Consider the following 18621-nt stretch of genomic DNA (forward strand, 5'->3'; position numbering starts at 1 on the left):
GAAAATGTACAAATGGACAAGAAGCATGAAAATATGCTCAAGATCACTAAACACTAAGGATACAAATGAAAACCAATATAATCATCTCACATCCATTTGGATGGCTTCTATCAAAAAATCAGAATAGCAAGTGTGAGCAAGATGTGGAGAAATTAGATTTCTTGTGCACTGTTGGTGGGAATGTAAAATGGTTCAGTTAGCATGAAAACAGTATGACAGTTCTTTAATACATTATATATATATATATATATATATATATATATATATATATATATATATATATGCATATATGATATATAACCAACTATCCTAAATATAAAGACACACACACACTTACACTGCATGATATGGTAATTCCACACTCAAGGTGTGTACCCCAAAGAAGTGAAAGCAGAGTCTCAAAGAAATATCTACATACACATTTCCTAACGGTATTAATCACAGTCACTAAAAGGTGGAGTCAATCCAAGTGACTACAGTGCATAAAGAAAATGTGGTATAAAGGTACAATGGAATATTATTGAGCACATTTTGAAAAAAGGAAATTCTGACATATGCTATGACTTGGATGATTCTTGAGGACTTTGTGTCAAGTTACAAAAAGATAAGCACTGTATGATTCCACTTCTATAGAAAAGTTGGAGTCATTAATAATAGAGGGAGAAAGTATCTATGGTGCATCCAGAGGCTGGGAGGGGGTTGGGATTAAGGAGTTATTGCTTAATGAGCATGAGGTTTAAGTTTTGCAAGATGAAAGAATGATGGGGAAGGATGGTGGTAATAGTAAGAGTATGAAAATATTTAATACCACTTAACTGTACATTTAAAAATGGTTAAGATGGTAAATTTTATATCACATGTATTTTTACAGTTAAAAATTAAACAAATTAACATAATGATCTATGTGAGAAAAACAGTAATTTTCCTGGCAATCTCTGAAGCCCTCAGAGGACTTCTATTCCTTGGTAGTTTATAGAGGAAAGCCCAGATGGTTTGGAGCCAGAAAGTTCTGAGTTCAAACTCCACCATATCATTTATAGGCTTGTGTGACCTTATGGAATAAACTCAACCTCTCTTGGTTGAGTTTATTCATTTATAGGAACAGGAAAGTAATACTTACGTAATATATATAAAAAGCTGAGCCCAGTACTTGCTGGGGGTGGTCAGTGCTAGTTAAGGGGCAAAGAAGATGGTGTTGAGGTATTGTAGCTAGGGATACTTCAGGGGCGACTCATATAAGACCCCTTCCACTATATTTGATCTTTTGAAAATACAATTTGTGTGATCCTTATTAGAAAATTAAAATTTCATATAACATTCTGTGGATGTGTTTGTAAAGAATGTAGTAATCAATACCTTCTTGTAAATATTCTCATTCAATGTCTATCAGTTTCTTTGTTAACTACACTTACCTTCCTATGGAGGATAAGAATAACACATGAAAGTGGCGGACCATGAAATTCACATCTTAATTAAAGAAATAGTGTTGGTTAATTCAGGTTATGGTTTTATTCCTCATTCCCTACTTTTCACTAGTAGCCTCATGCATGCTCAAAAATACCCTCAGTGTTTCCGGTGGACGCCACATTTCAAGTGGTGACTCCCAGGTACCAGAATGCAGGTTTCCACATGAGCGTATGACAAACTCTATTCATCAATGAAGGCCTGAGAAACTTGGCTCATGGTCATCTTTCTTCGCATGTCCATCTCTTGACCACTGCCACCTGTACTTTGCGTTGGTGGTCAGTGCAACAAAAGTCACGTAGCAATGAGTTGGCTAATCTTTACAATGTATAGTGAGCTTGGATCTCTTTCAGTCACGGGTATAGAGGGTAGCAGAGCTCTACTTTCCAAGGAGTAATATGTATTTTTAAAAAGAAAAACAGTATTTCCATTTTGGAAAAACTTATCTACAATCAAGGAGTTAAGAGTTAGAAACAGGGGCTGGCTATGTAGCTCAGTGGTAGAGCACCTGCCTACAATACATGAAGCCTAGGTTCGACCGCTAGCACTGGAAAAAGAGATAAAAAAAACATAAAAAATACATAAGATTATATGAGACACTGTACAAGTTAACTAGTCTGGGCTGGTGAGAGGGTGGCATAGTCATCATAGATAGACCTCGTCTCCTGCTCAGGTGGTCCTGACATGGAAACTTGGCCTTCTGAATTTCATTTCCCTTCTTTATAAATTGAGAATGATGACAACTGGTGTCTAATATTTGTCATACTATCCTGGCACATACTATGTACTCAGTAAATAGCAAATAGGATGTAGTGTTGAATTGTTCCTTTTAGGCATCCAGTCACCTCATAATTGTTGTTATAGGAAGAGCAATGGCACTAGAGACTGGTGATGGGTTTATTCACAGGGCAATTATGCTTATTCTACAAACATCTTAAAAGGACAGTTGATGTTCTTTTAATAGTTTGTAAACATGCAAATCTAAGAGTAATTTGAAAGAAATAAAATGGCAAAATGCATTCTTTAAAAATTTTTGATGACACATCAAGTATTATTAATTATTGCCTAATTATTACTTCACCTCAGTTTTCAAGTATTGCTAGATCCCAAATTTGAGATAAAAATTTGCTCAGTATTCATCTGGCTTTTATCCATTTCTTTTTCTAATATTATTTTCTTGGTATTTTTCTGAGGAATATTGCTTTTTTTCAATGTGAATATGTGTGTGTGTGTGTGTGTGTGTGTGTGTGTGTGTGTGTGTATACACACACGCACACACCCAGTTGATGTATTTATAAAGAATGTAGTAATATACATATTATATTACATATATATGTATACACACACACACACACACACACACACACTTATACATATATTCTCCCAAAATTGTTTGCATCATTTTCTCAGAATTTCATTTTATGGAAATTAAAACTGAAATAACTTTCAATAGTGTCTTCCTATAGAACACAATGTTTCAACTGAGAAAAATTCCCTATAAGCATTAAGGTACCCCACTTAATACAAACTGCAAGAAACTCTCACTTTTATTTTTGATGTTAATATGTCAGTTCAAATATGTCAACAGGAATTATTTATGGTCTTCCATCAGAGTATATTTTTTTTAACAAAAATGTTATATGATGAAACATTAAATATGTTGTCTCAACGTATGATTCCATTGAAGGTTTTGCTAACGTCAGATGTTGGAAAGTCATGGGTCTTCTGACTTTTATTTCATTCCAGTTCAGAACATAATTTATCCAATTAAGAATGCAGCCTAATTTTCATTTGTTAACTCATTAGCCACCCTTCAGGCCACCTGAGGCTGGAAAATATAATCTTTTACTAGACACATTGCTTTTCCAAATAAAATCAGAGATCTGTTATTGCATTTGGGTAAGCAATTTGTAGGCAGATGGGCAGTTCCGTTTTCAAACTGTCACGTTAAGCTCATGTCAGTCTGATCTTTGCATTTGCAATAGTCAAACTGCTTATTTTCCAAACTACTTTTTACTTACCTTAATCACAGTTTGTTTTTCTTTAAATAAAGTAAAATAGGCCTTGTTTGCTTATAAACTTATTTAAAATTTGCTATACGAGTATTCATTTGTAATGTGACTATTTGTTGCATAGTCTCCTTTTGGAAAGAGTTTGAGCAAATGGGATATTTTAATAAACCTGAAATAATTTTGTTAAAAAAAAAAAAGAATTCAGCTGACCAGGCAGGGTGGTGCACCCCTGTAATCCCAGAGGCTTGGAAGGCTGAGATGGGAGGATCACGAGTTCAAAGCCAGCCTCAGCAAAAGCAAGGCGCTAAGCAACTCTGTGAGACCTTGTCTCAATAAAATACAAAAATAGGGCTGGGGATATGGCTTAGTGGTTGAGTGCCCCTGAGTTTAATCCCCATTACTCCTCCCCCTACCCCCTTAAAAAATGCAGCTGTATCCAAAGAGTGTCTCTACCTGTTGAAATATTTCCAAACATAATTATCCAGTTTCAGAATAGAAATTTGTACACAGTTTAAGCTTTCATTGCTTAATTTGTTCAGGTCACTTTGGGGTAAATAAATTTCAACGGCTTCCTCTTCATTTTCAAGAATTATGTTTTGTTAAAAGCTACAGAAGCAGTTTGTGTGTGCGTGTTTGGTTGATGATTTTCAATTGCTTTCATCCTAAATGCAACTTGTATTTCAGGGACTCATTGACAAAATGTTCTGATTCCATTGTCAGCCATTTAAGTTGGTTTATAAGCTAATTCTTTGAACATGCAAACATTTCCTTTTTTTCCAAATATTTCTATTATTAGCTTGCAGACTGACAAAAAGAGAAAACATGATGCATTGGGGAAACAAATTGCCCACTTTTTTTTCTCTGCTCTCACACTCAAACAATCAACACCAGACTTTTGTCACCCCAAAAGGTGTGGCGCTCCCTCTCCACCTGCAAGACAGGTATATAATGGGTCCCTTTCATGCAGCAGGAATCCACTTATTGTTTGAATAGAAACCTTGCTGCTTGACCACTGGTGGCTTAGTTTAAAATGAACATTTTTTTTTTCCTCTTCTCCTGCCTAACTGCAGGGAAAATAAGATGCACATTCTTCCTGTCCTAAGCAGAGTTATCTGTCCCTTCATTTATTGCCCACCTGAGCATACAAACTCCAGACTTGGAAATGGGAAAATAACTCTCTTAAGGATTAAGTTGAACATTAATTACACTATTGATAATATCTTGAAAACAGCCCTTGTTATCCCCTTTTAAAGCTCTCTGTTCCCTCTAGCAGTTAGAATGCAGCCTCTGTGAGGTGAGTTCATTGCCTTTCTCTTTTGCTAGCAAAGCAATAAAACTTCTTCCTTTTCCTCAAAATCTCATCCTTATTATTGCATCAGCACTGGGGACAAGTACTGGGCTTTGGTATCAATTCTGCAGCGGACACCAGTTTGTATATCCTTATTTAACTCAGTTCTGTCGCTATCTATTTGGAAGTCACTTCAGATCCTGTAGGTTGAGGGCTTAGTCCCCAAAGTGGTCCCTGCTCAGATCCAGATACAAGATGGTTGGATTATAAATAGGGGTTCTGTGATCCCCTCCCCAGGTTTAAATAATTTGCTTGAGTGCTTCACAAAACTCAGGGACACCCTATTTACATTTATCTCTTTATTATAAAGGGTTTATATATGAATTTATATATTATATATCAAATATATACTATATGGGTCTCTATTTTGTGTGTGTATATATATATATATATATATATATATATATATATATATATATATATATATATATATACACATATACACGTACTGGGATTAAACCCAGGGGGTCGCCTTATCACTTTATCCCCATTCCTCTTTAGTTTTTGAAACAAGGTCTCACTAAATGGCAGAGGCTGGCCTTGAGCTTGTGATTCTTCTGCTTCAGCCTCCTGAGTAGCTGTGATTACAGGTGTACACCACAAAGCCCAGTTTAAAGGATATTTTAAAGGATACAAATAAAGAAATGCATAGGGTGGAGGTATGGAAGAAGAGATGCGGAAATTCCATGCCCTCTGCAGGCGTGTTATAACAGAGCAGCTCTCTTTCTTTCTTTCTGTCTGTCTTTCTTTCTTCCTCCCCCGTTTTTTATGGGTGCATTATAGTTGTATATAATGATGGGATTTGTTACCTATTTGTACAAGCACAAAATACAACAATATAACTTGGCCAATATCACTCCTCTAGCTTTCTTTTCCTTTTTTCTCTCTATCTTCCGGGTCTGAGAGAAAACACGCTCCAAAGCTCGACCTTTGGATCCTGACTTATTTAACATAGTGGTCTCTAGTTCCATCCATTTTCCTGCAAATGACATAATTTCTCTTTTCCTTTTTGGTTGAATAAAACTCTGCTGTGTATATGTACTGCATTTTCTTTATACATTCATCTGTTGATGGACACGTAAGCTGGTTCCATAGTTTGACTTTTGTGAATGGTGTGGCTTTAAACATGACTACACAAGTATCACTATAGTAGGATGCCTTATTTTTAAAACAAAATTATTTTCCTCCAATTCCCTTGGAAAAATGTTTTCCTTAAAGTAATTCCTCCATCCTTCCTACCTTTTCCTTGATCTGCCCCCATCTTTAATATCCCTTTCTCATGGTATTCTAAAGGAAGCCCTTAGCAATGTCTCTCCTCACCTCAGCTCAAAAGGTAACATGTTCACCTAAAAAAAAAACACAATGCAAATGTTAGCCCCAGATGGCTGAGTCCCTTGAATGCAAGGAGGAGGAATGGAGATGCAGGAGATGGGACAAGAGGCAACAATGTGACATGCTTGGAAGCCAGTGAGTTTGGTGAAGTGGATTCCCTGTCTCTGTTCCCCACTACATCCCCTCCCCACCCTCACAAAACTCTTTGTATCCCTGAACCCCCAGATATGGAGATCTGAGACAGAAATTTCTCTATCTTCCTCAAAGACTTTGAATAAACTCAAACAGCTTTTGAATAAAACCTGTCCCCTCACCAGCCTGCCTCCTGAGCTTTGGTGGTACCCAGGTGACAAGCGGTGAAGTCTTCTTTCTGAGTGACAGTGCCACCCTCCAGGAACTTCCACGGGTTCAGCTCCCTAGAAGCTCTCTGAAACCTGTCCTTTTATTATTTTTTTAATGGAGACTTAATTACATAGGCATGATTGATTACATTATTGGCCATTGGTGATCAACTTGAACTCAGTGCCTCTCTCGTCCCTGGAATTTGGGATGAGGGACTGAAAGTCTCAACCCTCTAATTGCACATTGATCTCTCAGGTCTCAGTGACCAGCTCCCATCCTGAAGCCAGGGCCTGCCAGTCATCAGTCAACTCATTAGCACACAAAGAGACACTATCACTTCAAAGGTTTCAGGCATTTTAGCAGTTCTATGACAGGAACTGGAACAAAGATCAAATATATAATTCACAGAATCACATTCAATCACTTGGGTAATTTTTTTTTTTATTCCACATCAGTTTTGTCACAGACAGTTGAAGTTTAGTTTATGTGTGCATAAAAGGATTTAAACATGTGAAAATTGCAGTTTCTGTTTCAATAGAGTAGCACAACTTGTTTGAACACAATTATCAATTTTATGTACACCACAAAAATCTCTTCCAAGTTATCTTTTGCTACATGTGTTTTTGAATTTCGTGAGAATATTGGTTTTACCTCAGGCTGTGCTTCATCCAAAATTTTATTTATGTAGTCATTGCAAAACAATAATTTTATCTTTAGTGCTGAACTTTTAAACTGCATTCATAATGGTCGTCATAATAATGTTCCACCTTCGACAGGATGAACTTAACTGCTTGATGTTGATTCCATACCTTCATCAGAAAATCAAACCATTATTGGAATTAACTGCTTTTCTACTGAAGCACCAGAGGACAATGACTTCCTCCTGGTCTATTGTTTTACGGTGTGTGATACATTTCTGGGAACAACCTATCAATTACCTATCACTTTACATCTTGTAACTACAGAATCACTTGGAATTACAATGAAGGAAATATATTCTAGAACATTACGTGGACCTAAATGGAAAGCTATGCTTCACAGAGTGATGTGGATATAATGTCTGCTATTACAGGGGCTTCAACACCAGAATTTTATTCTTGGTTGTGGTTTTAAACTCCAGTCTGATAGCAAGGTCTCTGGAAGAGACTTGGAGGATTTTATTCCCCGCTATGGGGTCCAAAGAATATCAATGGGTTGTCTGTCTGGGGCCTGGGTCTCCTCACTGATGAATCTGTGGGGTGAATGGGGTAGTTTCCAGGGTCCTGAACCTCTGATCTCCAGAGCTGGGATGGCTGGGCCCCTCATACTCCCCTTCCTTCCTCATTGGTCTGTAGTTACACAGGTGACCACGGCAGGTACAGGCTTCCCAGCCTTCGAGGGTCAGTGTTGTTAAGGAAGCTGTGCTAAAAAGATCCTTCATTAAGTAAACTCTTTAATTTCTAGAACTAAGTCTTCCTCACTTTCTTTTTTCCTCAATATTTATTTATTTATTTTTTGTACTCTTTAGGCAGCTCTGTGACAAGTGTCATTGTGACTATGGTTCTTGTGATGATGGCACAGGTCACTACTCATAGAGGGGGGGGGTCCAGCGCAGCCCATTTGGGTTTCCGTTTTGCATACAAAGGAGTGGGAAATGAGAGAAGGTGGATGACTTTCCAGGTGAGGTGGTGAGTGAAGAGGTGAGGGCAGGGTTTGAATCCAGATGTCTCTGAAGCTTACTTAAGACCACATTTTTTTTGCCGTGCTACGGATACATTTCCAGAATCACAATGACTGGGTCAGACTGACAGGGGAAAGACAGAAGAGCAGTGGGAATATGCGGTTAAGGGAACAATTCTATTAAATGGGTCCATAGTGCTGACCCCTGTGCATGCTTTCATTTTTTGAAAGCAATATACCTGCAGCCCTGCCTGGCTTAAGACCACTGAAATCTTTCCAATTTGATTGCAAAAATCAGGGTTGATTTTTGAATGGAGGCCTGTGCACTGCCTCAGTTTCCCAGAAGTCCTCAGTCCTGTAACAAAATGATCTGAGTATCCTTAAAGCCCTTGGAACATATTTTTCCTCTCTCCCTTGGAGATGAGTGAGTGAAGCGGGTGGGGCACCATAGTCACAATGACACTTGTCACAGAGCTACCTAAAGAGTAGAAAAAAAAATTTAACTGGTGAGGAAAAAAGAAGGTGAGGAAGATTTAGTTCTAGAAATTAAAGAGTTTACTTAATGAAGGATCTTTTTTAGCACAACATACCAGGATGCAAATGCATTACCTCCCGACTCAGCCAGACGTCGGAAGGTCCACGGAGCAGGGAGGCTGCCTTGTTGCGGGAGCTGGTGGACAGCTTCTGCACTGAACAGCAGCTCCCACAGTGTGGGGCACCAGAGCAACGGCCTCAGTTCCCCTCTTTTCACTCTTGTTAATTCCCTGGCCCATAGGCTCTGTCACATGTCATGTGGCACCCAGGGGGGACCAGGGCTGTGGAGGTCACTCCTTCTTGTGTGGCCTAGGGCTAGTCTCTGAAGTCCATGTCTAAATCCTCCCCTGTCGGAGGTGGGGGGTCACAGCCTTGTCTTGCAAAGAGATCTGGCAAGAGCCAAACAAAAGAGCAGATGCCAATGTGCTTTGAAATACCACAAAGAATTGTACTGTCGGAAAGTGTCACTATAATTGATAATAATAACATTTCAGTATGGGACTTCCCTGCTGAGCCCCTTTTCATAGAAGGCAGAGGAGGATATTTTTAGATCCTGCCACCTGTCATACTCCCCAGGCACCCTCTAGACTGAAAGAAATGTGTCATGAGAGGCCCTTCACACCAGGGATGGAGGGGTGTGTATGGAGAAGAGAGATGTGTGTGACAGGCCTGCAAGGCTTGTCATGAGAGAGACTGTCAGGTTGTCTTTGGGCTTCATCTTTATTCATATTCCTCCAAGGACCACTCCCGGGTACTCTGCTACTTGCTGTCTGCTTGCTGGGGCTGGGGCTGGGGCACATCTGCAATTTCCTCACTTCCCCCAATCTCCAGTGTCCAGTGCCTGCTCTCCAACATGCTCTGGCCCCAGTGGACCCTGAGGCAAGTCTTTGTAATATATGAAGGCTTGGTATTGACTCTTTGGAAAAGCATGCATGATCCCCTCTGTCTTCTGGCTGGGCTGCTCGGATGGCAGATCAAGGGCCGGATCAAGTGCCTGAATGTGCAAGTTTCTAGGGCAATACTCCTTGCATTCAAGGCACCAGGTTAATAAACACCCACAGACCGCCCATGAGCTTATCGAGTCCAGAGCATATTTACTGTGTACTGGGAACAGCAATCTTGGGGGCAGGAGGCAGAGGCAGCCTGATACTGTGCTGGGTGTCTACCTCTGACTCTGATGGGCTACAGTCTCTCATCACCAAGCTCTGATGTTGCTCTGGGTGTGCAAGGGTAAAGAAAATATCCTTTCTCATTGGACAGAAATTTTATGCTCTTATTAGAACACCGCTCCCCCCACCCGCCCCCGGGAGAGATCACACTGGTTGATGAACATCATGCTTCTCTCACTTGCTGCACAAACTCAGAAACCCAAGAAATTCAGGAGGCTTATGGTGTCATTCACCTGACCCTAATGAAGCTCAAAAAGTACAAACTCAAGGATGAAATCCCCTAGGACAGTGAGGGATGCAGGAAGTTGGGTGCAGCGTGTGCACGTGTGTCCCCTGAGGTCCAGCTCTACGGGTAGGTGGTGGGCAGTGTCTCTTCTGCTGGATGTGGGGTGGAGACTGCTGATGCTGAGAGCAGGACTGAAGGACTTGGGGTGGAAAAGAGGAGGGAAAATGAGCAGGCTGGATGGGAGGGTTTGTTATTCAGGGGGAAAGGAGAGAACCAAAGCCAAATAAAGGGGGTCTTATTCTGTGTGGCTTTTTTCCTCCCCCTGTGGCTTAGCTTTGGCTATTCCTTCAATGTTTAGAAAAATCTTTGTTTCTCAGTGGGAAGTGGGTGGTGCATTTGTATTCATTTTTATAGAGTCTGAAAATCTTTTTAAATAATTTTTTAAAAATTTATATATGACAGCAGAATGCATTACAATTCTTATTTCACATTTAGAGCACAATTTTTCGTATCTCTGGTTGTATATACATTATATTCCCACCGATTCATGTCTTTATACCTGTAATTTGGATAATAATGATCATCACATTCCACCATCATTAATTGCCCCCTGCCCCCTCCCTTCCCCTCCCACCCCTCTGCCCTATCTAGAGTTTGTCTACTCCTCCCATGCTCCCTCTCCCTATCCCACTGTGAATCAGCCTCCTTATATCAAAGAAAACATTTGGCATTTGCTTTTTTTGTGATTGGCTAAACTTCACTTAGCATCATCTTCTCTAACTCCATCCATTTATTTGCACGTTTATAGCAGCACAATTCACAATAGCTAAACTGTGGAACCATCCTAGATGCCCTTCAATAAGATGAATGGATTAAAAAAAATGTGGCGTATATACACAGTGGAATATTCCTCAGCAAATAAAAGAGAATAAAATCATGGCATTTGCAGGTAAATGGAGTCTGGAAATCTTGAGTGTGTCCCGTCACACTGGGATGCATGAAAGCAGAAGACTGGATGTTCAGGGAGAAAGAGAGCAGGGCATTTTTCTGGAGGGTGTGGCTGGGCAAAGGACCGTGTGGATTGGATGAAGAAGCCCTGGTGGACCCAAAGTGAGAAGAGATCAGGGACCTAGTGTTTCCTACCGCCCAGAATGAGGGGGACAGGCAATAGGAAGGCCCTGCCTGCCTGGCCAGCTGGTTGGAATTCTCTTCTGTGGGTGATGGGGACCCAGAGAGATTTGATGTTCATCAAGGATGCCTGCTGTTAACACTGTTCGCGGAACTGTTGTCCTCTGGAGGCTGAGGAACTGCTAGGGAAACTGGACTTCCTCAGAGAAGTATTTTGGTAGTGGACACCCTTGGAGGTCAAGGCTCAGAAAGGATAGGGACTGCAGACCTCTGGAAACCTGGGGGAGGGCTGGACAAAAGGAGGTGGTAGGAAGAAGATGGTAGTCACACACCTGAACACGGTGGGGATTGGGGAAAGAAGGAAAGAGGGAGAGAGAGAGAAGGAAAGAGGAAGGGAGAGAGAGAAACCACCCACTGTCCAAGGCGCAGAGGTCCAGGCTCTTTGGAAAGCTGTCCTCCTGGGCAATCCAAGCCAACACTCCTTCCCCAGGCATTCTGGGAGGCTGAAAATCAGCTCAGGGGTCTTCGTGAGCATGAACGATAGCCTTCCCTGGCCAGTGGTCCACACCACCTGACCTCACCTCTGGGCAGAACTCAGAACCAGAGGTGGGGCTCTGGAGTAGGGGAAGCAGGCAGATAGCCCAGAATATGCACCCATTTCCTTGGCAACATCAGATATGACTGGGGGGGGGGGTCTCTGCTGTTCTCTACACACCCTCTCCAGGTTTTGAAGATATTCCCACTACCCCCAAGTCCTTGGCTGTGGCTGCCACTATATTCTCTTTTCCAAAAGAGAGCATGTCAATGTTACCACCCCTGGGCCATGCATTTTGCATTTTTCAAGAATGCAGAAGAAAGGGGTGGATTTGTCCATTATAATGGAAACCAGATTTTAATCCCGGACACTGGGGTGGAGCTTTCTCAAATGCAGATGGATCCCTCCATGGAACAACCCTCTGCTCTCTCCCCTGCCTCACACCTGTCACTGACCGCTTCTGTGGTCCTTCATCTAGTTTGTCTCACAGTTAGACATGCTGCTCCTTGGGGTGAAGGGACTGGTTATATTTGTTTTCTCACCACCTGCATGTCTGCTAGCCCATGTGGAAGGGTTAGCATCAACAATGACAATAATAATAATAACAATAGTCTTTATGAACAACACTTCCACAGCACTGTGCCTGGAGCATATGACAGCTCAATTAAACGGTACAACCATCCTCTGCAGTACCTGCGGTTACTTAATTTTGTTTTACAGGTAAGAAAACTGAGCCCAGAATCTATAGTCAGTCACACAGCAGTGAGTGATAGAGGAAGACTCCTGAATCACTATCTTGACCCTGTTGGTGCTAGAGGACCAAGAGAAATTGGCTGAATGAACAAATGAATGAATGAATGAATGAGTGAAGGGAGATTTTTTTTTGTGTGTGTGTGTGTGTGTGTTGAAAACACCACAAACCTCTGTGGCTGAAACAGAAAAGGATTTTCTGTTTAAGTGTGTCCCAAGGTTTGGCAGAAAATATAGTGAATAATGAGGTGGGGGAAGGTAAGAGTCTGTAGAAGTTTCTGATGCTCTACCCTCCCTGGAGAAACTGGAGGGTAGAAGCAGATGGGCAACCACCATGAGTCAGCCCAGGGTGAGGCGCTTTGGCCTATAGCAGTCAGATTCCTACCTGGTGCCGTGATGGATTATGGCCCTGGGTGTCAAGGGGCAGGGGCTGTGAGGTACCCAGCAGCAGGCGTAGGCAGCTGGTTCTTGATGGAGCATTTGTCTTTTGGAGGAAGAGTCTTTTTTGGCCATCCTGCCATGCCTCCCTCTCCAGAGTGCCTGGCACCACGAGGCCCCCATGTACAGTCTCCAGAACCTTAGACCCGACCCAGCTACCTGTGGTGGATTTCTTACCGTTCAGGATTCCGCCTATGATCAGTGACTCACAGACAGGGTCAAGGATACTAACATGCAGACAGGAACCACAGGTGCTGGACCTGCACATCTATGAAACCACACAGCCTGGGTGGAGTCCTGCTTGCTTCTGACCTTGGGTAGGTCACCCAACCCAGCTAATCTCAGTTCTGATATATAACATGGAGCCCACAATAATAGCTCATGGGAATGGGGCAGACAGCAGTACCAAATGTTTTCCATACACCCTCCACAATCCCTGACCCTAGCTTAGAATTCTGCAATGACAATTATGCTTCATTTTTAGAATTATTAGTATTTGTGGACCTCTGGACCTCTGCCCCTTGGACAGTGGGTGGTTTCTCTCTCTCTCTCTCTCCCTCTTTCCTTCTCTCTCTCTCCCTCTCCCTCTTTCCTTGTTTCCCCAACCCCTGCTGTGTTCAGGTGTCCCTGTCTGTTCTTCTTCTTACCATCTCCTTTTGTCCAGCCCTCCCCAGGTTTCCATACACACCTGTTCCAGCTAAAAACCCAGTGTCAGTCAATACCTGCTAGAAGGAAGGCCAGGTTATGCTTTGTTATCACAGTTTACATTTCAAATCAAGCAAATCTGTTTGTTGACTTCAGACTCTCCCCCTGTGTCTTCTCTAGTGTGGTCTGGAGGTCTGTCCCTCTAGGGCAGGGTGGCAGGGAGCATGATCTTCTCACCAGCCCTTAACTTGGTTCCTTACTAGCTGCATGACCTTGGCCTTAACCTCCTAGAGCCAATATTTTCTCATCTGTAAGATGGGTTGACAATATTCCTGTGGTACCAAGTGCTGGTGGGGTCTCAGCTTCCTATCTCTGCCTCTGGGATCTTCTTTTCAAAGGACTACAGGCAGGAAGAGACTAGCCTGGTTAGGGAGCCCGCGGTCCAGCCCTCTGGGGGGGGGGGCGGGCAGCTCTGGTTCCCATTGGAGGGTGCCTGCTTCAGCCCTCATCCTTTCAGTCCACCCTGATGGGAGGGTCATTGGAGTGAGCTGAAGGAAGGTGAGGTAAGTGTCATTGAATGACCTCACTCTGGTTTTGACATGGTTTGTTCCCTCCAAAACTCATGTTGAAGTTAATCCCCCTTGTAAGGCATAAAGAGAAACCGTCCGACTATGGTGTTCAGAGGTGGGGCCTTTGGGAAGTGACTGGAATGAATTAGCTAAGGTCTCCAGGTTGGATCCCCATGATTGAATACTGGTGGTTTTACAGGAAGAGGGAGAGAAGCTGAACATGTGGGGCTCCCTGTCTCCTGCCAGGTGAAGCCTTGCACTGCCTTGGGGTTCGCCATTAAGATGGCCATCACCAGATGTGGCCCTTCCAACTTGGACCCAACCATGAGCCTCAATAAACTTCTTTTCATTATAATTATAGCTTTTACAGTCTGTGTGCTGTGTTATTCACAATAGAAAACAGATTCCGACCAGATGGCCTTGTCCCAGCCTACTGTTCCTGTCCCTGGGAGTATGACTAGCCTGGTGCTGGCATTTCCCATCCTTGAGTATCTTGGTACTTTCCCTATAGTTTGTGTATTCTTTAAAATCTTTAAAAAATATTGTTACAAAGCATTATTGTTCTATATAGCAGTTGGGTTATTTTTGATAAAAGAATACAGGCAAGGATTTGATTTTGATCCTCATTCCTCCTGCTCTTCCACCCCTTCTCTTTCCCCTACTCTCTTTGCTCTACTGGTCTTCCTTTTGCTCCTTTATTTATTTATTTATGTTCAAGGTTTTCTGCATGTACAAGAAGTTGAAATTCCCTTTGGTACCTTTATATGTGCATATGACATGATTTTGTAAAATCCAATCCATATTTCTTCCCCTTTTCTACCCTTCCTCCCTCTCATTCTCTACCTTATACTCCACTGATCTTCCCCATATATTTATGAGATCTGATGCTTCCCCCCAACCACCTTCTTTCCCTTGTTTTGTTCTGGCTTCCACGTCCAACAGAAAATGTTCAACCCTTGATTTTCTGAGTTGGGCTTATTTCACTCAGCATAATCTCCATTTCCATTCATTTGCTGGAAAATGATATTATTTCATTCTTTATGGTGGAGTACAACTCCATTGTGTATGTTATATATATATACATGTATATTATACATACGTATGTGCACAGTGACATAGGAATCTAGCTTCATTTTTCTATGTATGAATATCTAGTTTTCCCAGCACTGTTTCTTAAAAAAGCCTCTTTTCTCCAACATATATATTTTTTTGGTATCTTTGTCAAGTATCAAATGGCTGAATGTGAGTGGGTTTGTCTCTGTGTCTCCTATTCGATTCCACTGGTCTTCATGTTTATTTTGATGCCAGTCCCATGCCTTCTTTGTTACATTAGCTCTGTAATATAATTTGAGATCAGGTATTGTGTGAGGCCTCCTGTATAACTCTTCTTGCTCAGAATTGCTTTGGCCTTTCTAGGTCTCTTATTCTTACAAATGAATCGAAGGACTTTTTTAGAAGTTCTGTGAAGAATGTTATTGACATTTTGATGGGAATTGCTTTGAATCTGTATATTGCTTTTGGCAAGTGGGGGCATTTTAACAATATTAATTCTGCCTATCCAAGAACATGGGAAGTCTTTCCATCTTCTAATTTCTTCTTCTATTTCTTCAGAGTCCTATAGTTTTTATTGTAGAGGTCTTTCACCCCTATGATCATATTAATTCCTAGGTATTTTATTTTATTTTTTTTGAAGCTACTGTGAAAGGGATGCTTTTTCTGATTTCTTTCTCAGCTGAATCACTGTTGAAGTCTAAGAAAGCTATTGATTTATGAGTTTTGACCTTGTATCCTGCTGTTTTGCCGAATTTACTTATCAGCTCTAGAAGTCTTTTGGTGGAATTATTTTTTAGGTCTTCCATATGTCAGATCATATCATCAGCAAGCAGAGAGAGTTTGACTTCTTTCCTATTTGTGTCCCTTTAATTTCTTTCTCTTGCCTGATTGCTCTGGCTAGTATTTTGAGAACTATATTGAATAGAAGTAGTGAGAGTGAACATCTCTCTCTTGTTCCTGATTTTAGAGAAAATGCTTTCAGTTCTTCTCCCTTCAGTATGATGCTGGCTTTGAATTTGTCACAGATAGCCTTTGTAATGTTGAGGTGAGTTTGTTCTTTCCATTTCTAGTTTCTCTAGTGTTTTACATAAACCGGTGCTGGATTTTATCAAAGGCCTTTTTTGCATCTATTGAGATGATCGTAGGATTCTTGTTCTTTTTTGGAGGAGGAAAAGTTTATTTTGGTTTATGACTTCAGATTTCAGTCCATGGTCTGCCGACTCCATTGCTCCAGTCCTGGAGTAAAGTAAAACATCATGGCAAAGAAGCAATGCTCATGGTGGCCAGGAAGGAGAGAGAGAGAGAGAGAGAGAGAGAGAGAGAGAGAGAGAGAGAGAGAAAAAGGGGACTGGGGTCACAGGGAAGATGAACCCTTCTAAGGCATGAGTCCAATGAATACCTCTTCCAACCACACCCCATCTGCCTACAGTTGCCACCTAATCAATGCATTCACACATCATGGACTAGTTAGATTACAGCTCTCACCATTTCACCTCTGAATATTCTGTCATTTATTACAGGAGCTTTTGGGAACACCTCCTATTCAAACCATAACAAAGAATGTTGGCACAATTCTGAGTTTATCTGCTAATTTCCTTATTTTTTAAAATCCCCTGCTTTCTTAGTATTTATTGACTTCAATTTTAATCCTTCTATTGAATTTTTAATCATGCTAGCATTTATTTCCATGAGCTCTCTCTTATTATTTGAACATTCTTATAAAAATCACCCTGATATTTTTCAGTGAATAATAAATCAACTTGTATGTTTCTGAGGATACTGAATGTGAACTAGAAAACTTTGAAAAAAAATTTTTTGTATACATCTAAATTATCTTTCACTTTATTTTGAAGTTACTTGTTTCTGTTTGTTTTGATTATTGCCTTGCCTGTTGAGAATTTTGATGGGTCTATATCAAGCCAGTTGGAAAGAACTTTTGGCTCTTAATTCTTATAAAAAGTTGGGAGCTCTATGTGGCTGGGTAACATGTGAACTGGTATGCTTTAAAATAGGGAATTTTAGTGAAGACCTAGTAATTTACTAACAGTAAAATGACTCTTTGCTAGGAGTACTCTATTTTTTTAAAGATATATATGACACTAGAGTGTATTCTGACATATCATACATATACAGAGTATAACTTAGGATCCCATTCTTGTGATCGTACATGATGCAGAGTTTCACTGGTCATGTATTCATATATGAACATAGGAAAATTATGTCAAATTCATTTTATTGTCTTTCCTATTCCCATCTCCTCTCCCTTCCCTTCATTTCCCTTTGTCTAATCCAATGAACTTCTGTTTCCTCCAAACACCCTCATTATGTGTTAACATCTGAACATCAGAGAGAGCATTTGGCATTTGGTTTTTTGGGATTGGGTTATTTCACTTAGCATGATAGTCTAAATACCATGCATTTACCAGCAAATGCCATAATTCCATTCTTTTATGGCTGAGTAACAATCCATTGTGTATATATATCACATTTTATTCATCCATTCATTTGTTGAAGTGCACCTAGGTTGGTTTCATAGCTTAGATTACATGAATTGAGGTGCTAGAAAAATTGATGTGGCTGTATCACATTAGTATGCTGATTTTTTAAGTCCTTGGTATAAATCAAGGAGTAAGGTACTGGGTCAAATGGTGGTTCCATTCCAAGTTTTCTAAGGACTCTTCATACTGCTTTCCATAGTTGTTGTACTAACTTGCAGTCCTGCCAGCAATGGATGAGTGTACCTTTTCCCCTACATCTTTGCCAATATTTATTGTTTCTTATATTCTTGATAATTGCCATTCTGATGGAAGTGAGATAAAATCTCAGTATAGTTTTGATTTGCATTTCTCTAATTGCTACAGATGTTGAACATTTTTTTCATGTGTTTGTTAACCATACATATTTCTTCTATGCTGTTCAGTCCTTTGCCCATTTATTGATTGGGTTGTTTGTGTTGTTTTTTTTTTTTTTTTTTTTGGTAAGGTTTTTGTTTTTCTCTCTTTACATTCTTGATTGTTTCCATTGCTGTAAAGAAGCTTTTTAATTTGATACCATCCAATTTATTGATTTTTGATTTTACTTCTTGTGCTTTGGGCTTTAGGAGTCTTGTTGAGGCAGTGAGTTCCTAAGCTGACATGTAGAGATCTGGACCTACATTTTCTTCTAGTAGGCGTAGGGTCTCTGGTGTGATGCCCGGGTCCTTGATCCACATTGAATGGAGTTTTGTGTAGAGAGAGAGAAAAATGTTTAATATAATTCTGCTACATATTGATTTCCAGTTTTCCCAGCACCATTTTTTTGAAGAGGCTATCTTTTATTCACTGTATGTTTATGGCACCTTTGTGTAGTATGAGATAACTGTATTTATATGGGTTTGTTTCTGCATCTTTATTCTGTACCATTGGTCTTTATGTCTGT

This window comes from Callospermophilus lateralis, chromosome 9 (genome assembly GCF_048772815.1).
Source record: "Callospermophilus lateralis isolate mCalLat2 chromosome 9, mCalLat2.hap1, whole genome shotgun sequence".
Classification (NCBI taxonomy): Eukaryota; Metazoa; Chordata; class Mammalia; order Rodentia; family Sciuridae; genus Callospermophilus; species Callospermophilus lateralis.